At 38.5% G+C, this 7,812-nt stretch overlaps 1 pseudogene; it reads left to right on the top strand.

Annotated features, from left to right (window-relative positions):
• Positions 1-280: 280 nt before the first annotated feature.
• Positions 281-1,990, top strand: LOC101125426 (high mobility group protein B3-like; annotated as a pseudogene).
• Positions 1,991-7,812: the final 5,822 nt, after the last annotated feature.

Raw genomic sequence — 7,812 nt, 5'->3', positions numbered from 1 at the left:
ATCACTCTAATCACCCTAATCCTGTACGTATATATATTTTCTTCTTGAAATGGTCTTTACAAAAAGATTCCAAGAGAAAATAAACTATTTCTTTTTTCAGCCATTTAAAATTCCACAAACATTAAACGTAATTCAAAATTCTCTTACTGCCGTATCTACTTAGATGTAATCAAATCACAGTTCTGGGAATAAGTTACATGTTAACATTTTACATTTTTTGCACAATGTATGTTGTCCAGACTATTCCTACTTAGATATTTGCTAATAGTGTAAATGCGTTATGTTGTACGTGTCTGTTCTCTTGAAGGTAGAAGTATTACTGAATCAAAAACATGGGCTTCCACAAATGGTCATAAAATGACACATTTATAGTCAGCTATAATGAGGAAAATGAACTCTTAAGAAAGTAATTTCAGTATGAGGTCCCAAGTTCATTCTCTGGCACCTCCACCAAAAAAAAAAAAAAAAAAGTAATTTCAAAATTACAAAGTCATTATGAAATTAGAGACACCTGAGTGCAAATCCTGTGTCTTCTGTTTACTAGCTGTGTGATATTCTCTCAATTCCCTCATCTGTAATATGGGGAAAATAGTACCCATGCTAAAGGATTTCTGTGAATTAAATTTGAAATAATTCATGCTTAGGGCCGGGACTGGCATATAGTTAAGACTACGTAAATATTTCTTATTTTTAGAATGGAATTTTATCGTACTTAGGAATTAAGCTCCCAGAAAGCAAATAAAGTGAAAAAAAAAAAAACACTTTGAATTAAAATTCTCCTTGTATTGTATACTTGAAAATTGTTGAGAGTAGATTTTTAAGTGTTTTTGCCACAAAACAATAATAAATATGTGAAGTGATGCATATGTTAATAAGCTTGATTAGCCATTCCACAATATGTAAATATGTCAAAACATCATGTTGTATACCATGAATATATACAATTTCTGTCAATTTAAAAACTAAAGTTTTTTTAGGTTTTAAAAAAACTAAAAGTTACCCTTGTAAATTTCATAAATCGATTATAAATTACAGTGTACATAGATTTGTATATGGTGCATAACTCCCATTAATTAATTTAATTAATCTTTATTCCGGGCCTACTCTGTTCCAAGGACTATAAGAGATGCTGAGACATGTAAGAATAAACAAGATTGATGAGATTCCTCTCCTCAGATAGCTCAGTCAGTGAGAAGACCTTAAATTACAAAATAGTGCAAAATATGCTATGATAGTGAAAGTATAGTGCTAAAGCGCTCTTACAATTTTTGTAGAAGAAGCCAGGGAAAAGTGACAGCTGAGTTATGAAAGATGAGTAGAAGTAAACCAGTAAAGAAAGCAAAACAGAGACAAGGAGAGAAGAGGCTGAAGTCCTTAAGAGGTTGTGTAGACTAGCGAACAATACGTTCTTCGTTTCTTGACCCCAAGAAACCAAAGGGCAAGATCTCTGCTTATGCCTTCTTTGGGCAGACGTGCAGAGAAGAACATAAGAAGAAAAACCCAGAGGTCCCTGTCAATTTTGCAGAATTTTCCACGAAGTGCTCTGAGAGGTGGAAGACAATGTCTGGGAAAGAAAAGTCTAAATTTGATGAAACGGCCAAGGTGGATAAAGAACGCTATGATCGGAAAATGAAGGATTATGGACCAGCTAAGAGAGGCAAGAAGGAGAAGGATCCTAATGCCCCCAAAGGCCACCATCTGGGTTCTTCCTATTCTGTTCAGAATTCCGCCCCAAGATCAAATCCACAAACCTTGGCCTCTCTATTGGAGATGTGGCAAAAAAGCTTGGTGAGATGTAGAATAACTTAAATGACAGTGAAAAGCAGCCTTACGTCACTAAGGCGGCAAAGCTGAAGGAGAAGTATGTGAGAAGGATGTTGCTGACTATAAGTCTACAGGAAAGTTTGATAGTGCAAAGAGTCCTGCTAAAGTTGCCTGGAAAGAAGTGGAAGAGGAAGATGAAGACGACAAGGAGGAAGAAGAGGAGGAGGAGGAATTAAAAAAACTGTTTATCTGTAAAACAACAACAACAACAACAACAAAAGAGAGGTTATGTAAAGGAGTTTGTCCTTAATCCTCAGGGCAGGGAAAATATCAATCGTTTTTTAGGCAGCTATAGTTAAGTCGACTAATGCTGTACAAATATTAATTTGGAATGCAGAAAGACTGGAGGCCTCTTTTTACAGAAAAACGACAGTTAATAAATGTAGAGAGAAATGATTGGCAAACCACTGCTTTGCAGCTTTAAAATAATAATTTGAGCAAGAATCATTAATGGATGGCAAAATTCATGGGTGAAAGGATGGTGGTGAACAAGACAGTCACATGAAGGTCTTCAAGTTTTCATTCCACAGATGATTTACTAATTACAAAGAGAATCCTTACAATGCAGAGATCTGGCAAACTTGACATTATATGCCCCCTGATGCAATGCAGCAACAAGTTGTTATGGGATGAAGTGTGTGTCTCCAAAATCTATATGTCGAAGTCCTAATCCAGTTCCTCAGAATGTGACTATATTTGGAGGCAGTGCCTTTAAAGAGGTAATGAAGAAAAAATGAGGTCATATGGGTAGACCCTAATTCAATATGATTGGTGTTCTTGTAAGAAGAGGAGATTAGGGGCTGGGCGTGGTGGCTCACGCCTGTAATCCTAACACTTTCAGAGGCCAAGGTGGGCAGATCACTTAAGGTCAGGAGTTTAAGACCAGCCTGGCCAACATGGTGAAACCCCATCTCTAATAAAAATTCAAAACTTAGCCGGGCATGGTGACACGCACCTGTAGTCCCAGCTACTTGGGAGGCTGAGGCAGGAGAATCGCTTGAACCCAGGAGGTGGAGGTTGCAGTAAGCCAAGATCACGCCACTGCACTCCAGCCTGGGCAATGCAGCAAGACTCCATCTCGAAAAAAAAAAAAAAGAGGCAATTAGGACACAGACTTACCCAGAGGAAAGATCATGTGAAGCCACCAGGAGAAGATCTCCATCTACAAGCCAAAGAGAAGCCCTCAGAAGATGCCAACCCAGACGACCCCTTAATCTTAGGCTTCTGTCCTCCAGAATTGTGAGATAGTAAGTCTTTGCTGTTTAAGCCACCCAGTCTGTGGAACTTTGTTAGGGCAGCTCTACCAAACTACTACAGAAGTACAGACTTTTGTCAATATTTTTGCCAAAAATATTTTGAATAATCTAGTTAGATCTCTACCTTACTTCCAATCTACAGGAAATACAGGAGATATAAGTATAAGTTAAATAACATAATAAAGAAGCAATCAGGCCAGGTGTAGTGGCCCACGCCTGTAATCCAAGCACTTTGTGAGGCCGAGGCTGTCAGATCGCTTGAGCCCAGGAACTCAGGGCTGACCTGGGCAACATAGCAAGACCCTGTCTCTACAAAAAGATTACAAAAATTAGCTGGGCGTGGTGGTGTGTGCCTGTAGTCCCAGCTACTTGGGAGGCTGAGCTGGGAAGATCGCTTGAGCACAGGAGGCAGAGGTTGCAGTGAGCCAAGATTGTGCCACTGCACTCCAGCCTGCATGATAGAGCCAGAACCTGTCTCAAAAAGAAAAAAAAAAAGCAATGAGACAAAATCAGAATGTGGAACATTTTACGACAGCTAACCTGAACTTGTCAAACAAGGCAAAGTTTGAAAAACATAAACAAATCAATGTTGGAAGCAATGGCTATTCTAAATGAAAAGACATTAAAGAAATCTAATAACCAAACACCATGTGTAGACATTTACTGGAGTCTACATGGGAGAAGGAAGATATTTTTATAGTGTAAAAACATTTTTGGGACAATTGGAGAAATTTAAATATAGCTTATATGTTAGGTGGTATTATGGAATTATTGTTCATATGCACAGGTGTAACGACGGTACTATGTTTATGTAGGAGAACCTCCTTATCTAGATATTCATGCTGAAACATTTAGGGGTAGAGATGTTGCCAAAGTTACTTTCAAAAAGTTTAGGGGACTGGACGCAGTGGCTCACACCTGTGATCCCAGCACTTTGGGAGGCCAAGGCGAGTGGATTACTTGAGGTCAGGAGTTGGAGACCAGCCTGGTCAACATGGTAAAACTCCTTCTCTACTAAAAATAGAAAAAAAACCTAGCTGGGCATGGTGGCATGCATCTGTAATCCCAACTACACGGGAGGCTGTGGCTTGAGAATTGCTTGAACCCAGGAGGCGGAGGTTGCAGTGAGCTGAGATTGGCCACTGCACTCCAGCCTGGGTGACAGAATGAGCTTCTGACTCAACAAACAAATAAACAACAGCAACAACAAAACCACCCTCCCCCACAAAAAATCCCAAAGAGTTTAGGGAAGAAAATTTATAGATGTATATATAGAGAAAAAGGGGCAGAAAACACATTTAACAAAATGTTAAATGGTGAATCTGAGAGATATGTGGGAGCCAATCACATTATTTTTCAACTTTTCAAATAATTTTATTGAAAACAACAACAACAACAACAAAAGGCCAAAGGCCACCTAAAGTTAAGAGAGAATGCCATTGTAATTTTCCAAGGGAAACATGACAGTTATCTAGACTAGGGTAGTGCTAATGGAGATGGAGAGAAGAAGATGAATTTGGAAACAAATTCTTAAAATAGAATTGACAGGATTTGCTGATAGTTTGAGATGAGGTAGGGGACATTGATTATGAGGAAAGGAGAATTCTGGAATGGACAATGATGTAGATGGATGATGGTTCTCCTGACATAAGAAATAAAGGTGGAGGAGGAGGAGCTACTTTGGGGGAGATGGTGAAATAAACTTTGGAAAATGATAACCATCAGACAGGATTTCTAGACATACAAAGCTGTCATGATAACCACATTGTGGTGAGGACCTGCTTGGAAGGTCACTGATTTTTCCCTAGATGATGTTTTAATGTAGTTTTTTTTAAAACCCAGTCTCACGCTGTCTCACTCTGTCGCCCAGGCTGGAATGCAGTGGTGTGATCTCAGTTCACTGCAGCCTCTGCCTCTCAGGTTCAAGTGATTTTTCTGCCTCAGCCTCTGAAGTAGCTGGGGTTACAGGCGACCACCACCACTCCCGGCTAATTTTTTTTTTTTTTTGTATTTTTAGTAGAGATGGGGTTTCATCATATTGGCCAGGCTGGTCTCAAACTCCTGACCTCAGGTGATCCACCTGTCTCAGCCTCCCAAAGTGCTGGAATTACAGGCATGAGCCACTGTGCCTGGCCTTAATGCAGTTTTGTAAGACCAAGAACTATGCTGGGCACTTACAAATACATTGCACATATGGTCCTAATAGAGACCAATGAAATAGCTACTTGGCATATTTTTTTTCTCTGAGCCCTGGTTCCTCACTGTAAAACAGGGATAATACTTACATAAATACTTGTTATAATAAGTTCAGGAAAGCAGGAATTGTATTGTTTCCCAGGTGCCTACTATTCTATCTTTGTATATAGTAAGTGCTTAACAAATATATGTTGATTTAGCTACAACAATCTCTGAAATTTCCCCATATTCACCCTTCATTTTACCAGTAGACAGGCTTGTGCTATGACTAGTTACAACAAACCTAGTGATTTGTCCATGTCCTAAGATAAGAATCCAGGATAAAATAATGGAGTATATTAAGTTTATAAAAGACATCTATAATTTCATTAAATCCTGACTATAATCATGACAATGTTACTTCTTCATTTATAAACGAAGAAATTGACTCTTGGAAAGTTTACATGGCAGTGACTTAGCCCATGTTTTAGCTGGTAAGAAGTGGAACTAAGACTGGAAAACAGACATAAGCTGTTTCCAACTGCCCCGGGGTGTTGTAGAAAATGCTGGGTTTGAAAATTACAGAAGAAGAAATGAAACAACTGTGAATTATATGCAATACTAGACATTGCTTCAAGTAATATACCATGATGCTTGACACAGGCCTCAAGTTTCACTTTTTATTTTAGGAATACTTTTATCATGTAAAAAACATTTTTGGGACAATTGGAGGAATTTAAATATAGTTTATATGTTAGGTGATATTATGGAATTATTGTTCATATGCTTAGGTGTAACAGTGGTACTATGTTTATGTAGGAGAATATCCTTACATCGCTGAGCAGAGATTGAAATTCATGAGAGGTGACGGTGCTGTATGTGCACGCCTGCATAGACACCACCTTTCACTGGTGATTAAATTAGAATAGTAAACATTTAAATTTATGTCCTAAGACAAATTTAAACCTAAGTCTTTAGAGAGGGAGAAACAGGTTAGTAACCCATCACAACTCTAACTCAACATCGGTTAATTTGTTGTCAGATTATCACAATTTTAAAGGTGTCTAAGGATAACTTGATAAATAGATCATCTTAAGGCACATGTAAAAAGGTCACAAATTTAATGCAATTTTTTTCCTTTTTTTTTTTTGAGATAGAATCTCACTTCCTCACCAAGGCTGGAGTGCAGTGGTGCTATCTTGACTCACTGGAACCTCTGTCTCCTGGGTTCAAGAGATTCTTGTGCCTCAGCCTCCCCAGTAGCTGGGAGTATAGGCGTGTGTCACCATGCGTGGTTAATTTTTGTAAATTTTAGTAGACACGGGGTTTCATCATGTTTGCTAAGCTGGTCTCAAACTCCTGAGATCGAGTGATCCACCCACCTCTGCCTCCCAAAGTGCCGGGATTACAGATGTTAGCTACCATGCACCGGGTCCAAAATATTTTATAAGTTCTACATGTTCAGAGTTTGGTTTCATTTGAAATTTCTGTAGCGCACTTGTTTTCTTCCCTTAATATATCTCTGAGACTTACTGGAAAAGCACTTTTGAGTTAACTATACCAAAAGGAATACTTTATTTTTGTGAATTATAATGACTTGTACTGTATCAGAAGTAATACCAAAGTTGTCTCAGAATGATAGATATTGGCCAGTAACTTTTATACTTAGGCAAATTAGAATAATGTAAATAATTAGTAGAAGTGCCCCTGTTCAGAAAGCTCACTGGTGTACCTAAAATACCCACCATTAAAGTTCTGTTGCTGCTAAGCATTGCCCTGGTTTCAGATATTACTTTAAAAAAAGTAAGTAGTCCTAGCAAGGAAATTAAGTCTCAGGTAAATGCTTCATTGTATCTTTCATTAATTCATGTTTATTCCCTTGTTCCTATGCAGTTTTTTGGGGTATAATATACATACAGTAAAATTTACATTTTTTAGGTGAACGGTTTGATGAGTTTTGAAAAATATATATGGTCATATAACCACCACCATCCCTGAGACATATCACCCCTGAGATATATCCCCTGAGACATATATCTATATCAAGAAGGTAATATATCATCCTCTTATCTTATTATCAGTCTTCTCCCCTCCTTCCCCAGTCCCTGCTAGCCACTGATTGGATTTATGTTTCAATAGATTGATTGAGATATGGCCTTACTATGTTGTCCAGGCTGGTGTGCAGTGACTATTGACAGGCTCCATCATAGCAGACTGTGGCCTCCAATGATCCTCCTGCCTCAGCCTCCTGAGTAGGTGGGAATAGAGGCACTCATCACCATGCCCATCAGTTTTATGTCTGATAGGCTAGTTACAATGCTGGGTGCTAGGGATACCAAGACAATAAGATCTAGTACCTGTAGAGAAGGAGTTTGTCATTAAGGGAGGAGATGGACTTGTTAACAGAATATTACCACAGAGTAAATGCTATTACAAAGGTATGAATGACATACTTTGGTAGCACAAAAGGTATAAGACTAACTGTGTAAATTGAGAATGCCTCATTAAGGACATGGCTATTCAGTTGGGTCCTGAAAGGATGAGTTGAAATAGGGCA

The sequence above is a fragment of the Gorilla gorilla genome, chromosome 3 (assembly GCF_029281585.2).
Source record: "Gorilla gorilla gorilla isolate KB3781 chromosome 3, NHGRI_mGorGor1-v2.1_pri, whole genome shotgun sequence".
NCBI lineage: Eukaryota > Metazoa > Chordata > Mammalia > Primates > Hominidae > Gorilla > Gorilla gorilla.
Note: the sequence above shows the minus strand (reverse complement) of the source record. Positions and strands in the feature narration are given on the sequence as shown.